We start from the raw sequence: 18,449 nt of genomic DNA, 5'->3' as shown, positions 1-18,449 counted from the left end.
CGGAATAGCAGCATCCCTTATGTGATGGGTCAACTCCAGAGGCACCGTGTGTGGCTATTAGGTGAGCACCTGGAAGCAAGTCAGTGGGAATGGTTGTCTGGGTCTGGGGTTATCCCTCCAGGTTAGTGTGTGTCTAACAGTTGCCCCTCACCATTTGCAGGTGACTCTGGTTACCCCAACCTGTCATGGCTACTGACCCCAGTGAGGAATCCCAGGACCATGGCAGAGGAACCATACAATGAGGCCCATGGGCGAACTATGAGGGTGATTGAGCTGACCTTCGGCCTCCTGAAGGCCAGGTTCAGGTGCCTCCATATGACAGGTGGATCCCTATTCTACTCACCAAAGAAGGTGTGCCAGATCATCGTGGCCTGCTGTATGCGTCACAACTTGGCTTTGCGACGACAGGTGCCTTTTCTGCAGGAGGATGGTCCAGATGGCGGTGTTGTGGCAGCTGTGGAGCCTCTGGACAGTGATGAGGAGGAAGCAGAGGAAGAAGACATGCACAACAGGGACTCAGTGATCCAGCAATATTTCCAATGAAACACAGGTAAGAATACAATCCTGCCTACTACATGTACTAATACACTTCTACCTCTCTCCTGTCTGTCATTTTCATCCAGTGTATGGTCACTGAGTTGTCACTTTCCCTTACGGTTTCACAAATGTGGGTCCCACTGTGTGACATCTGCTTAAATTCCTCATGGACTAGAGCTGTGTGACATAGGTATGTTGACATTACTATTTCAAATACATTTTGTCACTGTAATTGCTAATACACTATTTCAAAATCACAGACAGACTCCAGATCATTTTGTGGTTTAGGTGTGTTTATTTATATGCAAAATATTGGAGGGGGTAGTTAAATGGTGAGGGGTGATGGAGGAGTAGTGTCCATGGCAGAGTGCAGTTTATTAGTCTCACAGGTGCATTGGCCATATGGGCATAGGAAGTGGAGCTTGGGCAGTTTAATTATGGACAGGGTGACAAAGTGGGACAGTAGGATGACAATCAGGGTGGTCTCATTTCTTGGCGGGGTCTTGGCATCGTTCTCTGTCTTGTTCCTGGATCCCAGGGACCGTTTGCGGGGTGGTTCTCCCTCTGCAGGGGGTGGGGTGCTGGTGTGGTGGTCCTGTGGCGGGGCGTCCTGTCCACTAGCGCCGGCGTAGGTGGTGGGCAGTTCATCGTCCATGCTAGTGTCAGGGGCCCCTTGTAGTGCCACAGTGTCCCTCCTGGTGTTGAGTACTTCCTTAAGCACCCCTACGATGGTGCCCAGGGTGGAGCTGATGGTTCTGAGTTCCTCCCTGAAGCCCATATACTGTTCCTCCTGCATGCGCTGGGTCTCCTGAAACTTGGCCAGCACCGTTGCCATTGTCTCCTGGGAGTGGTGGTAGACTCCCATGATGGAGGAGAGGGCCTCGTGGAGAGTGGGTTCCCTTGGCCTGTCCACCCCCTGTCGCACGGCAGCCCTCCCAGTTCCCCTGTGTTCCAGTGCCTCGGTCCCCTAGACCGTGTGCCCACTGCCACTGCCCCCAGGTCCCTGTTGTTGTTGGGGTGGTGGGTTATCCTGGGTTCCCTGTAGTGGTGGACACACAGCTGATTGACGTGTCCTGGGGACGGAGGTATGGGCCCGCTGGGTGGGTGCTGTGCTGGTATTTCCAGAGGGGGGAAGGTCTGTGGTGGCCTGTGCCTGTGTGAGGGGAACCGACTGTCCTGATGTCCGGGCTGGTCATCTAGATCCAGTTGGACAGAGGTGCTGTCATCACTGTGGGGCTCTTCTGTTGGTGGTGCGGACATGTGTGGACCCTCTTGTCCGGTGACGTTGGGTAGGGGTCCTGCAGGGGTATAAAAGGATGTTTGTTAAATCTGTGTGTGTAATGGTGTGCAATGGGTGGGTGACCGTGTACCCGACTTCCAGAGGGAAATCAACGCAGCACCTGCTGTGCAGGAGACATTTCCACGCAACGCCCACCGGAACGACGCAAAGCTTGTCACAAGCCCAGGATTGCACGCACAGGCCTCGAGGCATCTGAAAACCCCGCAACCCGAAGAGGATCCACGACTGAGCACCGGAAATCGACGCACAGCGGTCCCTGCGTGGAAACTAAATGACGCATCGACTGTGTGTGGCTCGAGAATTCGACGCACACCCCTTTGTTTCCACGCTTCTCCTCCTCTGCGGCCCTTTGTGGAGATTTTTCACACGAACCAGGTACTTTGTGCTTGAAAGAGACTTTTATTTGCTTTTAAAAGACTTAAGAAACTTGATGTCACTTTTCAGTGATATCTCTACATTTAATTATTGCATCTTTGATTATTTTGACCTGCAAGTATCCAGATAAATATTATATTTTTTTCTAAACACTGTGCTGTGTATTTTTGTGGTGCTATATGGTGTTATTGTATGATTTATTGCACAAATACTTTACACATTGCCTTCTAAGTTAAGCCTGACTGCTCAGTGCCAAGCTACCAGAGGGTGGGCACAGGATAATTTGGATTGTGTGTGATTTACCCTGACTAGAGTGAGGGTCCTTGCTTGGACAGGGGGTAACCTGACTGCCAACCAAAGACCCCATTTCTAATAGTAATCTAAAAAAGGTGTCAAGCGAGATAAATAAAACACTCAAAAGATGGTGAAATCTTCTTCAAATTTTTTATGATAGTCAATTTCATTTAAATGTACATTCTTCCAAAGTTAGCCTTTTTTTTTTTTGTTCAGTTTTATCCACTTAGCATTAGAGAAGAAGTCAATCCATGAAACACAAGGTAATATAATTGGCTTTATTTGGGCTTCCCACAAGATCCCAAAAAAACAGCTAGTATGTTTTGGAAGAGCTCAGCAAAAAACTCAGGTAAATTGGTTTGCAGTTACTGGATATTCAGGCTTAAGTCCTTAAGATTTGTTTCAAAGGTCCTCGATGAGGATGCAGCAGCAGATAAAATCCAGATTTTTAAGGTTATGACAGAGGCTCATGGATTATGCTGTAGTTTCAGGAATATCTGCTTCATGCCGGAACACAGAGATCTGGTTAAATAGGGATACTTTTAAAGTATATCCTTTACACTAATAAGATTGGCTAGCCACTTCGATAAGCAGATGTCAGTTCCCTGCAGTGAGGAGTAGCAGTAGTAACATCCAGTGCACTTGACTTCTTTCTTTCCACGTTTGTGTTCCCCGTTTCTACTATTGACCAACATATTTTCATTGTTTGCGGCCAGTGGCGGAGATGAGAGATAGTATTGTGCATCGATCCACTAGGTCCAGAGTATTGGGTTAGTGCTTTCTGACACAAGTCACACTCAGGGGGTCATTCCTAGTCTGGCGATCTTGAGACCTCCAGACTCGAGATGGCTGTCGGATGCTGTGGTAGTGGTGCTCCGATCTGCCACATTCTGACCATGGTTGAGCCTCTGCAGTCAAACCGCTGACACCGCCAGGCTGCAGTCAGCCTGTAGCCTGGCAGTCCCGGTGGTTGTAAACTGCCAGGGAAGCGCTGTAAGCAGCGCTGTCCTCTGGGTTACGAGTCCCATTCTGTAATCCTTTCCACTGCGGATTATGCCACTTTGGAAAAGCTGGCAGAATGGGGGTGCCTGGGTTCCCTGGGGGCCCATGTACTGCCCATGCACTTGGCATGGTGCTGCTGCTCCCGCTGCACCGCCATATTGGTTCTGGTTCGATTCCGAGCCAGCGTCAATGTTAAGGCCCTCTTCACTGCAGGGCCAGAGGCAGAAACACTGTTTCCGCCCACCCTGGGTTGAACATGTAATAGGGCAGGCGGTGTCCTGGAGGCACTACTGGTCAGGTGGCGGGTCCACCCGCCAAACTCAGAATGACCACCTCAGTGTGGGTTGAGTTAGTGCTGCATTCGGAGAAGGGAGTTATGGCTGCATTGCTCGCCATAACTTTAAAAGGTCTGTCATTTTTAAGTTAATACTCCAGTTTGCAAATCATATCTCTCCATCTTTAAATGTTAGGATGAAGAACATTTCTGAGCAATTGAGACTAGCGGTGGTCATATTCATGAAAATCATGAAGGGTAGTCATGTGGTCTATTATTTTATGCAGCTAAAAGCGAAACTTGATATCACAAGAGGTGAAGGAGAACTCCTTTCATGACTTGTGGGATAAATTCAATAAACATCGCTTTCTGAAAATAGTAGAAATAGAAGGGGAGTGATATGATGAGGGGATTTTAGTCTGAGTGAAAACTTTTCTATAAAATGTGAAGAGAATATATTATACTGATAAATAAGGTAATTGCTAATTCAGGCAAGGCCTTTTCAAACTTAGGTTTTGTTGAAAGAGATCCCTGAAGAGCTTCTGCTTACCAAGCATAATCAGTAAGACCCTGAAGAAAGGCCCGGGAGAGGGCTTGAAACTCGCATGTTGGAGTGTAGAGTCTTTGATATGGTGTTAGCTTTGTAACAAAATGCTAAACAAAAGAAAAGACATGAATTAAAGATCTAGAATGTCCTGGTGCTAATATTAAGAGAGCTGTGCAGCCAGCATTTTAATGTTGGCTACATATCGAAAATGAGTGATGCTGTTTGTAGAAGGACCTGCAGCTGCAAAAGTGCCTTCACTGCCACATGCTTGATCCTGTTTCTCGGAAGGGGACGCAGTGGTGAAGCATATAGCTAGAAGGGCTCACAGACAGATAATCACATAATTCCTGTGAAATAAGGATTATTTTTCCAATGTGTGACATAATCTCAATCTGATTTCCTTTCTTTCTGGTTAATTAGTTTCCGCACATTTTAGTGATTTTAGATAGTGACATCCAAATACACTTGGTAAGCTTTACTATTGCATGCAGCTAAGTAACATCCTCTTTGTGAAAGGCAAACATGGAATGTAAACAAAACCTGAAAAGGGCACGTCCTAAACGAACCTGGCAGCATCAGGGAACACATCCAATATGGATCTAAGGGCCAGATGTCAAAAGGGTTTTGCGACTCGCAAATGGCGAAAAACGACGTTTGCGGGGCGCAAAAGCCTCTCCGGTATGCAGAACTGCATTTTGCGAGTCGGATCTGACTCGCAAAATGCATTTCCGACTCGCAAATAGGAAGGGGTGTTCCCTTCCTATTTGTGACTCGCAATGCTATGCAATTTCATTTGTGACCGCAGTTACCATCCACTTGAAGTGGATGGTAACCCAGTCGAAACGGGAAGGGGTCCCCATGGGACCCCTTCCCCTTTGTGAATGGAAACAAAAATAATTTTTCAGAGCAGGTAGTGGTCCTATGGACCACTGCCTGCTCTGAAAAATACCGAAACAAAAGGTTTCGTTTTTTTTTTCTAAGTGCAGCTCGTTTTCCTTTAGGGGAAAACGGGCTGCAGATAGAAAAAAAAAAACTGCTTTATTAAAAAGCATTCATGGACATGGTGGTCTGCTGTCTCCAGCAGGCCACCATCCCCGTGAGTGCCCATACTCGCAATGGGGTCGCAAACTGCGACCCACCTCATTAATTTTAATGAGGTGGGTCTTTGCGACCCCATTGCCAGTTGCAGAAGGTGTCTGAGACACCTTTCTGCATAGCAAATTGCGACTTGCAATTTGTGAGTCGCACGGACTCGCAAATTGCAAGTCGCAATTTGCTTTTTTGCAACATCTGGCCCTAAATCACCATATTTGGGTCCTGCTGATATCCTAAATTTTGAGGTCGGCAGAAAAGCTACAAGGTTGCTCTTCAGTATTAAAGATACACAGAATGATAAAACATGTAGTTGAAAGATGTATTTCATGGTCCGTTGAGAGGAACATACCTAAACACAAATCTTTATTTGCTACTTCCTTCTCCACCCTAAAAGCTGATATTCACATTATGTTTGTGGACATCTTAGAGATCAGTTGCTTTACAAGAGTTTATTAAGAGATTTTGCCTACCTAATGGCCTTGAAGCATTTTTTCTCTGTCCTGAATATTATATTTTTACTTTCGTACCAAAGTACATTTCAGACCATGGGGGTCATTCTGACCCTGGCGGTAATTACCGCCATGGCGGAGGTCGGCGGTAGCACCGCCAACAGGCTGGCGGTGCACCGCTGGGCAGTCTGACCGCGGCGGTTCAGCCGCGGCCAGAAACGGAAAGTCGGCGGTGTACCGCCGACTTCCCGCTGCCCTTGAGAATCCTCCATGGCGGCGGAGCGCGCTCCGCTGCCATGGGGATTCTGACACCCCCTACCGCCATCCGGTTCCTGGCGGTTCTCCCGCCAGGAACAGGATGGCAGTAGGGGGTGCCGCGGGGCCCCTGGGGGCCCCTGCAGTGCCCATGCCGATGGCATGGGCACTGCAGGGGCCCCCGTAAGAGGGCCCCACGAAGAATTTCAGTGTCTGCTTTGCAGACACTGAAATTCGCGACGGGTGCAACTGCACCCGTCGCACCTTCCCACTCCGCCGGCTCCATTCTGAGCCGGCGTCCTCGTGGGAAGGGTGTTTCCCGCTGGGCTGGCGGGCGGACTTTCGGTGGTCGCCCGCCGGCCCAGTGGGAAAGCCAGAATGACCGCCGCGGTCTTTCGGCGGGAACCGCTTGGCGGGCGGCGACCGCCGTCCGCCACAGTCAGAATCACCCCCCAAGTTTCTTTTATGCTGTACCTCAGTGTGGATGTTTGTTGTTTTTATGTCAGTTTTAAGTTCTAGTGTTTCTTAAAAAGAAAACTGCAGTTCATTACCTGGAGAAGGGTGGCAAACTATGGTTTTCGTTTGTGATGCTTCTAGAACTTACTTTGAAATGGTGTTTTATCTTTTTTAGGGCATGCTATAGAGTTGATTGGTAACATTAAATCACTATTTGTACAGGAACTGGTTAATCCTATATTAGAAGACTGGAGTGCAGCCTCAGAATGATTTACACTGAAACCATGCCTGAGGAGAAGGTAATTCAGCTGGAACTTTCCCTACCTGTGGAACATTTTAGCTTACACTGAGGGCTTACTTCCCATCCAAATATTAGACATGTTTCTGTTACAAGGCTGCTCTTAATCAGGCCTTTGGCATGCCATCCGTCCTGAAATGAAGACAGCACCAGACGATTAAACTGGAAATAAGCTTTACTGTGATACAGTGATATTCCAAGAGGAGAACATTAGCTGTAAAATGAGATTAATACAGACATTAGGTCACAGGATTTCAGATTGTGCAGGAAAAAATCCAGTGTTACCTCCTGATTCCAAAGAACGTTATCTTTGTTCTAAAATAATACAACATAAAGTATCAAACACATTGAGTAAAACTTTGGTAGGATTATACAGGGGTGGACACAATTACCCAGTCACAGACCTCAAGGGCCAAATAAAGATACAATTTTTGCAGTAGCTATAATATTAATAATGTGTGGGCGATGAATGAATGTGTTGAAAGCCTAAAGCCTTAAAATGGAAACAATATATTTGTATTTTGATTGAGAACCTACAGGAGTTTACATTATATTGGAGGTCTTGAAAGGTATGCTAGACTGAGAACAGAGGGCCACACAACATTTACTTAGAATTTAATTTAGTAGAGAGTGTCTAACAGTAGAGTCGATGATGTGTATTTAGTTTTGGAAAATATACCAATTTTACCCCTAGGTTCTGAACATACACCAATATATATATATATATATATATATATATATATATATATATATACAAGAACGTAAAAAAGAAATTCTACAAGAATGTAAAAAAAATATTAAATAAAACTCAATTTTATCATGAAAACTGTAGCCAAATGGCTTCTGGCTATTTAGTTGCCATGGATTTGTTTACATTTTGATCACGTTGTTTTTGGACCTTTTTCTGTGGGTGAGTCTCAGTACTCGAGTCTCATTCATGATAATGCATAGTAATTGAACTGCTTGTGTTTACTGCCAGTGTCCGTCTTTTAAGACAAGGCCACAGCAATGCAGCTAGGGGGCACTGGGCCTGTTACATGTAAACATCAGTGCACAGTTGTGTGTAGGTAGGCTGCACATGCAAGACTATCACTGTATGGAGTCCAGTAATTGTGCACAAGTAACTTGGCACAGAAGAGATCCTGCCAGGGTAGGTGTCGACACGGGCTAGGCCTTTTACTACTAGTGGGCATACATAGACAGGTCAATAGGGGTTACCGAACTATCTGCTGTGTCACTGTATTATTCTGAGTGGTAAAATCTGCCTCAAAGTGCAGACTCACTTGTTTGAGGTTTTCACAGTCCAGTTAAGTGTTCAAAAATGTACATCAAGTCTGTATATGCAGGTCTAAGAAACTGTATGATCATCTTATGAGTTGTCCAGAATTGTCATATATCACTGGCTCAGCTAAGAATTTGCTTGGCCCAGCGGGGGGGGGCAATAGGTCTGAAATCTAATTACTCTTCTCTAGCAGTGGGGGATAAATGCATCCCACAATAGGAGCAATCATTAGTGCTTGACTCAATTCCTGAGAAGGAAGGGTGGGGAGGAAAATCTGCATCTGATAGTAAGCCCAGACATTTGGAGTCAAGACAGGACGGCCTCCCTTTTGAATTTTTAGTGGGAACATATCTAGCAGTGATGTCAGCTAGGGAGGGAGCTGAGGCAACTTGAGGATGCCATATTGGATTGTACAAGAATGCTGTGGAGGAAGGTTGGAGCAGGGGTAGAAGGATGACATGGCATCCTAGGATTGGCCAGGGGTGCCTGGCATCTGAAATCTTCCACCCACACTTAAAAAACCCTAAAAAGAGAGAGACAGAGAGCAAGGCCCTGGACCTAGACGCTGAAAGGGGCAACAACATGGACAGCTGAAAGGACAAGTCACCTGTTGCCCTAATGGCTTATGACTCAGTCTGTAATGACCCAGGACTAGAGGGGTTTGTCGTGGCTGGTGGTGCTGCCCTCTTCCACCCTCTCAAGAAATGGATTTCAGTGCCCCAGCAGGATGAGAGGAGCTCTAGGAGCCAGGCAACAGAGGAAGCTGGCACAGGAACCCAGTAAAACCTGCTTCTAATAGAATATGGCCTTTGGAGGCCAGGGGATCTGCTGCCAATGCTCCCAGTGGCAGGATACTGTCACAAGAAGGCAACTGAATCCTGCATCATGGAAATCAACCCAACTTAGCCCGAGTTACAGATTATGTGGGGCTTCAATATGATTCCTTCAAATTCCCCCATGGAAGGAATTAGCCCCAGGCCCCCTCACCAGAGTCCCTTAAGCTTCAGGGATCCCATCTCAAAGGCCGATGCAAAATTCCATGGGACCCAGGACCCATCTTCGAGTCTGGCATTATGAGAAGGGTAAAACATCTATGTGCTTATCCATATATTATTGCCCCATGGAGTTCATGCATCCATAACTTGAGGGAGTAGGGAGACCAGCATAGCCTGCAGCCTACCTGAGAGGAAGTGTTGGGGGGAACAAGTCACACCAGCATGGGACATTGTCAGACAGGTGATGATCCAAAGTATTAAGATCCATCTGGAGCACCAGGTGGATCAGGGGCACCCTACAAAGAATCCCACAAGAAAGTAAAGATACATGAGGTCGCATGGGTAAAGTGAGCAGCCAGAGCCTTGCCCTGGTGTAGGAAGGTAGCCTCTTTCTAGCCTTGTTACCCCCACTTTTGGCTTGTTTGTGAATATATGTCAGAGTGTTTTTACTGTCTCACTGGGATCCTGCTAGCCAGGACCCCAGTCCTCATAGTGGAAACCCTATTTGTCAGTGTGTTTGATATGTGTCACTGGGATCCTGCTAGCCAGGACCCCAGTGCTCATAGTTTGTGGCCTATATGTGTTCCCTGTGTGGTGCCTAACTGTATCACTGAGGCTCTGCTAACCAGAACCTCAGTGTTTATGCTCTCTCTGCTTCTAAAATTGTCACTGGAGGCTAGTGACCATTTTTACCAATTCTGATTGGCACACTGGAACACCCTTATAATTCCCTAGTACATGGTACCTAGGTACCCAGGGTATTGTGGTTCCAGGAGATCCCTATGGGCTGCAGCATTTATTTTGCCACCATAGGGAGCTCAGACTATTCTTACACAGGACTGCCACTACAGCCTGAGTGAAATAATGTCCACATTATTTCACAGCCATTTTACACTGCACTTAAGTAGCTTATAAGTCATCTCTATGTCTAAGCCTCACTAGCCAAGGTGCCCCCACATTGTTCAGGGCAATTTACCTGGACATTTTGAGTGTGGGGACACCATTACACGCGTGCACTACATATAGGTCAATACCTATATGTAGCTTCATAATGGTAGCTCCGAACATGGCCATGTAACATGTCTAAGATCATGGAATTGTTCCCCCAGGCCCAATCTGGTATTGGGGTGCCAGTCCCATGCATCCCCGGGGCTCCAGCATGGTACTGCCAAACTAGCTCTCTGGGGTTTTCTCTGCAGCTACCGCTGCTGCCAACCCTCAAACAGGTTTCTGCCCTCCTGAGGTCTGGGCAGCCCACTCAAAGGAAGGCAGAACAAAGGATTTCCTCTGAGAGAGGGTGTAACACCCTCTCCCTTTGGAAATAGGTGTTAGGGGTTGGGGAGGAGTAGCCTCCCCCAGCCTCTGGAAATACTTTGAAGGGCACAGATGGTGCCCTCCTTGCATAAGCCAGTCTACACCGGTTCATGGATCCCCCAGCCCCTGCTCTGGTGCGAAACTGGACAAAGGAAAGGGGAGTGACCACTCCCCTGTCCATCACCACCCCAGAGGTCCTCCAGTGTGTCCCAGACCTCTGCCATCTTGAATGCAGAGGTGTGAGAGCACAATGGAGACCTCTGAGTGGCTAGTGACAGCAGGTGACGTCAACAACCCATCCTGGTAGGCTCTTACCTGGTTAGGTAGCCAATCCTCCTCTGAGGGCTATTTAGGATCTCTCCTGTGGGTTTCTCTTCAGATAACGAATGCAAGAGCTCACCAGAATTCCTCTGCATCACCTTCTTCAAATTCTGCCAAGAATCGACCGTGGACTGATCCAGGATGCCTGCAAAACCGCAACAAAGTGGCAAGACGACTACCAGCAATATTGTAGCGATAATCCTGCCGGCTTTCTCAACTGTTTCCTGGTGGTGCATGCTCTGAGGGCTGTCTGCCTTCACCCTGCACTGGAAGCCAAGAAGAAATCTCCTGTGGGTCGCTTCTGTGCACTATTGCAAGGATTCCTTCATGCACAGCACAGCCCAGGTCCCCAGCACACTGTCCTGCATTGCTCAACTCACTGAGTTTACCACCGACTCCGTGGGACCCTCTTTTGTTGTGTTGAGATGACCGCCGTGCTCAGATTTCTTGAATGCCTGTTCAAGTGCTTCTGTGGGTGCGGCCTGCTTCTACATGGGCTCTCTCTGTTTCTGAGCGCACCCTCTGTCTCCTCCTCCAAGGGGCGACCACCTGGTCCTTACTGGGCCCGGGCAGCACCCATTGTCTTTAAGCGCAACTAGCAAGGCTTGTCTGCGGTCTTTCTGCGTGGAAACAACTCTGCATCCTCCAGCACGCCATGGGACATCTTCTGACCAAAAAAAGAGGTGCCTGGCACCATACGTTGTTGCAGAATCTTTGGCTTCATCCACCCAGAGGCAGTCCTTTTGCACCTTCATCCAGGGTTTAGTGGGCTCCTGCCCCCCCCCCGGACACTTGCGTGACTCTTGGACTTGGTCCCCGTCCTTTACAGGTCCTCAGGTCCAGGAATTTGTCTTCAGTGCTTTGCAGTCAGTTGTTGCCTTTGCAGAATCCCCTATCTCAACTTTGCTGTCTTTCAGGGGTAGTAGGGTAACTTTACTCCTACTTTTCAGGGTCTTGGGGTGGGGTGTCTTGGATACCCTTAGTGTTTTCTTACACTCCCAGTGACCCTCTACACACTACACTAGGCCTGGGGTCCATTCGTGGTTCGCATTCCAGTTTTGGAGTATATGGTTTGTGTTGCCCCTAAGCCTATTGTCTCCTATTGCATTCTATTGTGTTCTACAGTGTTTGCACTACTTTTCTAACTGTGTACTTACCTGATTTTGGTTTGTGTGTATATTTTGTGCATTTTGCTTACCTCCTAAGGGAGTATATCCTCTGAGAAACTTTTAGCATATTGTCACTAAAATAAAGTACCTTTATTTTTAGTGACTCTGAGTATTGTGTTTCTTATGATATAGTGCTATATGATATAAGTGGTATAGTAGGAGCTTTGCATGTCTCCTAGTTCAGCCTAAGCTGCTCTGCTATAGCTACCTCTATCAGCCTAAGCTGCTAGAACACTACTAATAAGGGATACCTGGACCTGGCACAAGGTGTAAGTACCGTCAGGTACCCACTATAAGCCAGGCCAGCCTCCTACACCTGGGGCACCCCATAATGCCCCCAAGGGCACAATTTGCATATTTATTTTCCTTTTAGTGCCACAAGGAGGGGCAGGAGCCATACCAATGTTGGTAAGGGAGTGTTTGGATGCTGCAGGAACACAGCAGCCCCTCCTCCTTTAACTTCCCTAAATCAACCAATGTCTTACAGGTCATAGGATGCATGCCACTTTATTCCGAAGGCTGGAATTTTTGTTCTACTGCTTGGGTGTGCAGGGATCTCTAAAGGATGGTCCTATGGCTACATTCCACATGGCCTAAAGTGGTAAAGAAAGAGACTCAGACGTGTTATTTTGAAATCAATGCTTTACTTAAAGCACCTTGCTGACAATGGTCTTTAGTAAGCACTATAATCCTTTTACTGACAATAATGATTGTGTTTAAACATGGTTACTGATTCCATTGGTACAGTGGCAACTGTTATCATGCGGTTATTGTTTTACATTAATGTGGACACCACCTGTCAACGCTAATAGGCTTGTTTTATTTAAAATGACACCAGCCTATATTGTGATGTTGTATCTGATGTAGATGAAGGAAACTGTAATTTTTGGGGTTTCATGACCCCCTAGTGGTCAAATGTGAATTCAGAATGTCACCAAAGGGATTATCATCTACCTGATGTCTAAACTTGTAAATTGATGCATATTTGTATTAGTGAGTGTATGTAATAAATATACTTGTCCGTTCTCAAATACAAAGCAAAGACTGAAGAATCATTTATTGAGGGTTGTTACTATGTGAAGTGAATGGTGATTACTAGCCTACTTCACCTCCCCTGGGTAGGTCTTGGAGGGCTCTGCTTTACTACCCTGAAACAATCAAGTGCTACAATGGGGTGCCTGACTCACAATGAGGAGGCAATTGTGGACATACTACTTGCACAGACCGCACATTTTTCACTAATAACCCAATATCTTGCAACAATGCATTACTTACTGCTGTGAAGAAATGTCCATGTTACGGCATGCAAGTCTCGTTAATACAGAAGCCACACTGAAAATTTTCAAAAAGCAAATTGTGTTTTTTGAAAGTGGTGGTATACCGTTGAATTCCTCTACTGATCTTGGGATAGAGCTCTATACTTTACAAAAACATTGAACAAAAATGTTTCTCATGCCACGCTACACATTATCTGTGACGAGGGCAGTAGGGATGGCTCAATCAAACCATCTTGTTGTATGAGTTAATCTGTGTAGATCAAGGCCTTCTTACAGAGCCGATATATTTACAGATTGGCAGGAAGAGCTGATTTGAGGTAGTAGCTAAAGTGATTTTTTTTGTGGTACTCCTGTTTATAAGGTGGGCACGATGCCCATAAATATTAGAGAGCAGTTTATTATCGAAAGTAAGGCAAAGACGAACATTGAGGCTCCTTAAACGTGTAAGATTGTTTAAACCATGTAGCTTGTTAGACAGCGATGTAGTAGTAACCTCGTACTATCGTAGTGGGAAATAATAGATACCATTTTCAACTGAATTTACCATTTTATTTACCTAAGGGTGGTACGATTCATAACTAACAGCATACTGAAGAATAGAGGTTTTAGAAAATCACACCCCGACAACGAAAATGCAGAGTTTAACCCACTTGGTTTCCTTTGGGCTCTGAACTCCAGGAGAACATTAGTGGACTAATTAAAAATGCTTGCAAGATGGATGCACAAATTTACAGGGCTCTGATAACAACAGTGCTTGAAAGACAAGCACAGAACTACAGTACAGTACTGACAATATACAGCATATGAATAAGAAGCTGCAGTGGAAAATAAAACAACTGTTGTAGCCAGTGACGTGGAAAGGCAGCAAATAGGAAAAAGAAAAGGAGGTCATCTGAAAGAAGCATGACAATTGGGAAGGGCCCACCGGAACATCTATAAAGAAATAGGTGGGAAAAAAAATCAACTCCCCTTTAAAAAGTAATGACATGAAATAAATGCTTGCCTTTACACCCTATCCTAAGGGAAAAAACTACGACAAAGACAAAAAGTAAATATCAGTTCATTCAAGAAGGAGCGTTACGCATTTACCATAACACAGTAGATATATATATATATATATATATATATATATATATATATATACAGGGAGTGCAGAATTATTAGGCAAGTTGTATTTTTGAGGATTAATTTTATTATTGAACAACAACCATGTTCTCAATGAACCCAAAAAACTCATTAATATCAAAGCTGAATATTTTTGGAAGTAGTTTTTAGTTTGTTTTTAGTTTTAGCTATGTTAGGGGGATATCTGTGTGTGCAGGTGACTATCACTGTGCATAATTATTAGGCAACTTAACAAAAAAATATATATACCCATTTCAATTATTTATTATTACCAGTGAAACCAATATAACATCTCAACATTCACAAATATACATTTCTGACATTCAAAAACAAAACAAAAACAAATCAGTGACCAATATAGCCACCTTTCTTTGCAAGGACACTCAAAAGCCTGCCATCCATGGATTCTGTCAGTGTTTTGATCTGTTCACCATCAACATTGCGTGCAGCAGCAACCACAGCCTCCCAGACACTGTTCAGAGAGGTGTACTGTTTTCCCTCCTTGTAAATCTCACATCTGATGATGGACCACAGGTTCTCAATGGGGTTCAGATCAGGTGAACAAGGAGGCCATGTCATTAGATTTCCTTCTTTTATACCCTTTCTTGCCAGCCACGCTGTGGAGTACTTGGATGCGTGTGATGGAGCATTGTCCTGCATGAAAATCATGTTTTTCTTGAAGGATGCAAACTTCTTCCTGTACCACTGCTTGAAGGTGTCTTCCAGGAACTGGCAGTAGGACTGGGAGTTGAGCTTGACTCCATCCTCAACCCGAAAAGGCCCCACAAGCTCATCTTTGATGATACCAGCCCAAACCAGTACTCCACCTCCACCTTGCTGGCGTCTGAGTCAGACTGGAGCTCTCTGCCCTTTACCAATCCAGCCACGGGCCCATCCATCTGGCCCATCAAGACTCACTCTCATTTCATCAGTCCATAAAACCTTAGAAAAATCAGTCTTGAGATATTTCTTGGCCCAGTCTTGACGTTTCTGCTTGTGTGTCTTGTTCAGTGGTGGTCGTCTTTCAGCCTTTCTTACCTTGGCCATGTCTCTGAGTATTGCACACCTTGTGCTTTTGGGCACTCCAGTGATGTTGCGGCTCTGAAATATGGCCAAACTGGTGGCAAGTGGCATCGTGGCAGCTGCACGCTTGACTTTTCTCAGTTCATGGGCAGTTATTTTGCGCCTTGGTTTTTCCACACGCTTCTTGCGACCCTGTTGACTGTTTTGAATGAAACGCTTGATTGTTTGATGATCACGCTTCAGAAGCTTTGCAATTTTAAGAGTGCTGCATCCCTCTGCAAGATATCTCACTATTTTTGACTTTTCTGAGCCTGTCAAGTCCTTCTTTTGACCCATTTTGCCAAAGGAAAGGAAGTTGCCTAATAATTATGCACACCTGATATAGGGTGTTGATGTCATTAGACCACACCCCTTCTCATTACAGAGATGCACATCACCTAATATGCTTAATTGGTAGTAGGCTTTCGAGCCTATACAGCTTGGAGTAAGACAACATGCATAAAGAGGATGATGTGGTCAAAATACTCATTTGCCTAATAATTCTGCACTCCCTGTATATATATATATATAAATATGGCGCAGCGTTCACTGCTATCTCTTGCAGAAAGTGAAGAACAAGAAGCTGCACAAGTGAGCAGCCAGGTCTCACATGAGAAGTCAGAAACGGAAAGGGGCTTCTCTAATCAATCTTACTCCGTGACATTGTCCGTGCACAGACCCAAACTATAATCGTAAACGCTGGTCAAAGAGAGACGCATCAGGAAAGATAAATCTCCCTGGAAACAAGGATCTCGCACCACTCATAATGAATCAGATGTTAAAGGGCAGACTGCCGTCAGCATGTCACATATTCTAATAGAGAATGGAACATAGATAGAACAGCCTTGTTGAAACACCAACCTTCTCTAACCCTCACCACCCTGCCCTGTCCTTACCACGAGGGAGGTTGCGAGGTAGGGCTGGATAAGGTTGCAAAAGAAAAGGTGGTGATTCTGCTTCATTGTCAGGAGAAACAGAGAAGCGATATTCTATGGACCACTGAAGAGATTAAACAAATGAAAAGGTATAGAATATCTCCAAACAAGAGCGAAGACAAGGATGCAACCACCTGGTTAACTTGAACAAGAGCATGCATGTCGCAGAAAAATAAGAAACAATCCTATTCCAGAGGGCGGGTGCCATGATTAGAGGATGTTTGGAAGTATTTAGATGTTCTTTTAAGCTGGGTATTCGCCTTTTCTCATGGGGTCCATGATACCAGTAGCATAGCAAGGATACCATGGGCTCTAATGCAAGCAGTGACAAGGACTGGCAGTGGCAATATTGTGTGACTTATGAATGAAAATATATTTTGTATCACTGATGGGTGAAGCTACTTAATAAATCATCATATGTGGACTTTGTGACTCATCTTTGCACTCATCAATCGATTCATCAGTCCATTGACTTATCCTTCCATTAACTCTCTGACACAAGTAAAACACATACAAACTCAACAACATATGCAAGATAAATTAAAAGAATGCAAGTAGAAAAGAAAGAAAACAGTAGATCTGTGTTTGCAATAACAAAAATAAACATAGCAGTGGGTGTTCATCTTGCAATGGTATTCTTGATATTCTAAAGTTGTTTAAAAGTTCAAGCATGCCCAACACATTTAGAACCAACATGTTGTCCATCTTGAACTAGTAAACCAAGAATATATTATTTAAATTATGAAGATCAGCATTACATAAAGATCACCTGGTTTAGAGGAATTGGCCATGTGGAACGCAGCACACTGCAGTTGAAATGAGAGGCAAGCAAGCAATGCCTAGAGTACAGTAGTAGCCTCTTAAGAAACATTATAACAAAAAGATCAGAAGCAAATAAGGATTCTAGCAAGACTTATTACAGTGCAAGTCTCCCCCCCCCAGGGTTTGTCAGAGCCAGTAGCCAACACAAAAATCATAACTTTCAAGGATAATTTGCCATTTTTTTTAACAAAATGCATATTGGTAGGATTTAATATGGAGAAGTAACAATCCATTCTTAAAAAGCCTGTTATTTCTAACAATAGCTTTATACAAGCTATACAAGGTGGAGAAGTGTGGCTCAATGGTTAGAGCGGCAGACCCTGAAGCAGAGATCTGGCTCAAGACCAGGGTTCAAGTCCCGCTTCGGCAGGTCTTGGGCTCAATTCCCCTTGACCAGATAATTCTCGCCTCGGTGCCTAATCTAATTCATGGGTCCCACTCTGCAACTCTGGGCAATAGCTTGCTTAATCTCCACAACGGCCCCAACAGCGCTTGGATGCCTGGCTTCACCCTGGGGGTGCTCAGGAGTGGGCGCCTCACAGGGAAAAGCCAGGAGGGGTTCCATAGCGGTATGAGTACAGCGCCTTGAGACCCTAACGGGTGAGTAGTGCGCTATACAAGTGCTAATTTAATTTTAATTTACATTTACAAGCAATATGTCAAGCATAATATATTTATCAGAACTTTTCATGATAAACAGATCATATCTTTTTTAATTGAATAAATATGTATACAATTCAAGATATAATTCACATAAAAAACAAATACATCATATATCATAGTTCATTTGCTAAGAAAACATAAATAAAGTGCAGAATCGTAATCAGTCACCACTCCTTGATCAGCCTATCTATGAAAATCCCTGATTCCCTTGACTTTTCTCATTGCACCCACATCTCCTCTAACTTCCTAACCTGATCCATTTTAGATATCCAGGTTTTGAATAAAGAGGAAGTCAATGATTTCTATTTTTGTACAATTACTGACTTCGCTACTGGAAATCTTTCAATAAATTACTGTTGCGTTGCAGGCTTAATTTACAATAAATTGATGCAATCCCAAAAAATGCCCCCTGTAAACCTGGTTTGATAAGGACCTGTCATTTTTCACTCATACAGTTAAAGATCTTATTCGAACAATCTAGCAATTTGGACAGAAAAGCCTACATGAGCCCTGTCTTCTCATGGATGATTGCATCTAAAACATTTAACGGAGGAGGCTGCAAACATTTGTTACAGGCAAAACAGTACAGAGCCCATTTAATA

Source organism: Pleurodeles waltl, chromosome 7 (assembly GCF_031143425.1).
Source record: "Pleurodeles waltl isolate 20211129_DDA chromosome 7, aPleWal1.hap1.20221129, whole genome shotgun sequence".
NCBI classification, from domain to species: domain Eukaryota; kingdom Metazoa; phylum Chordata; class Amphibia; order Caudata; family Salamandridae; genus Pleurodeles; species Pleurodeles waltl.
This window is presented reverse-complemented; position numbering follows the sequence as displayed.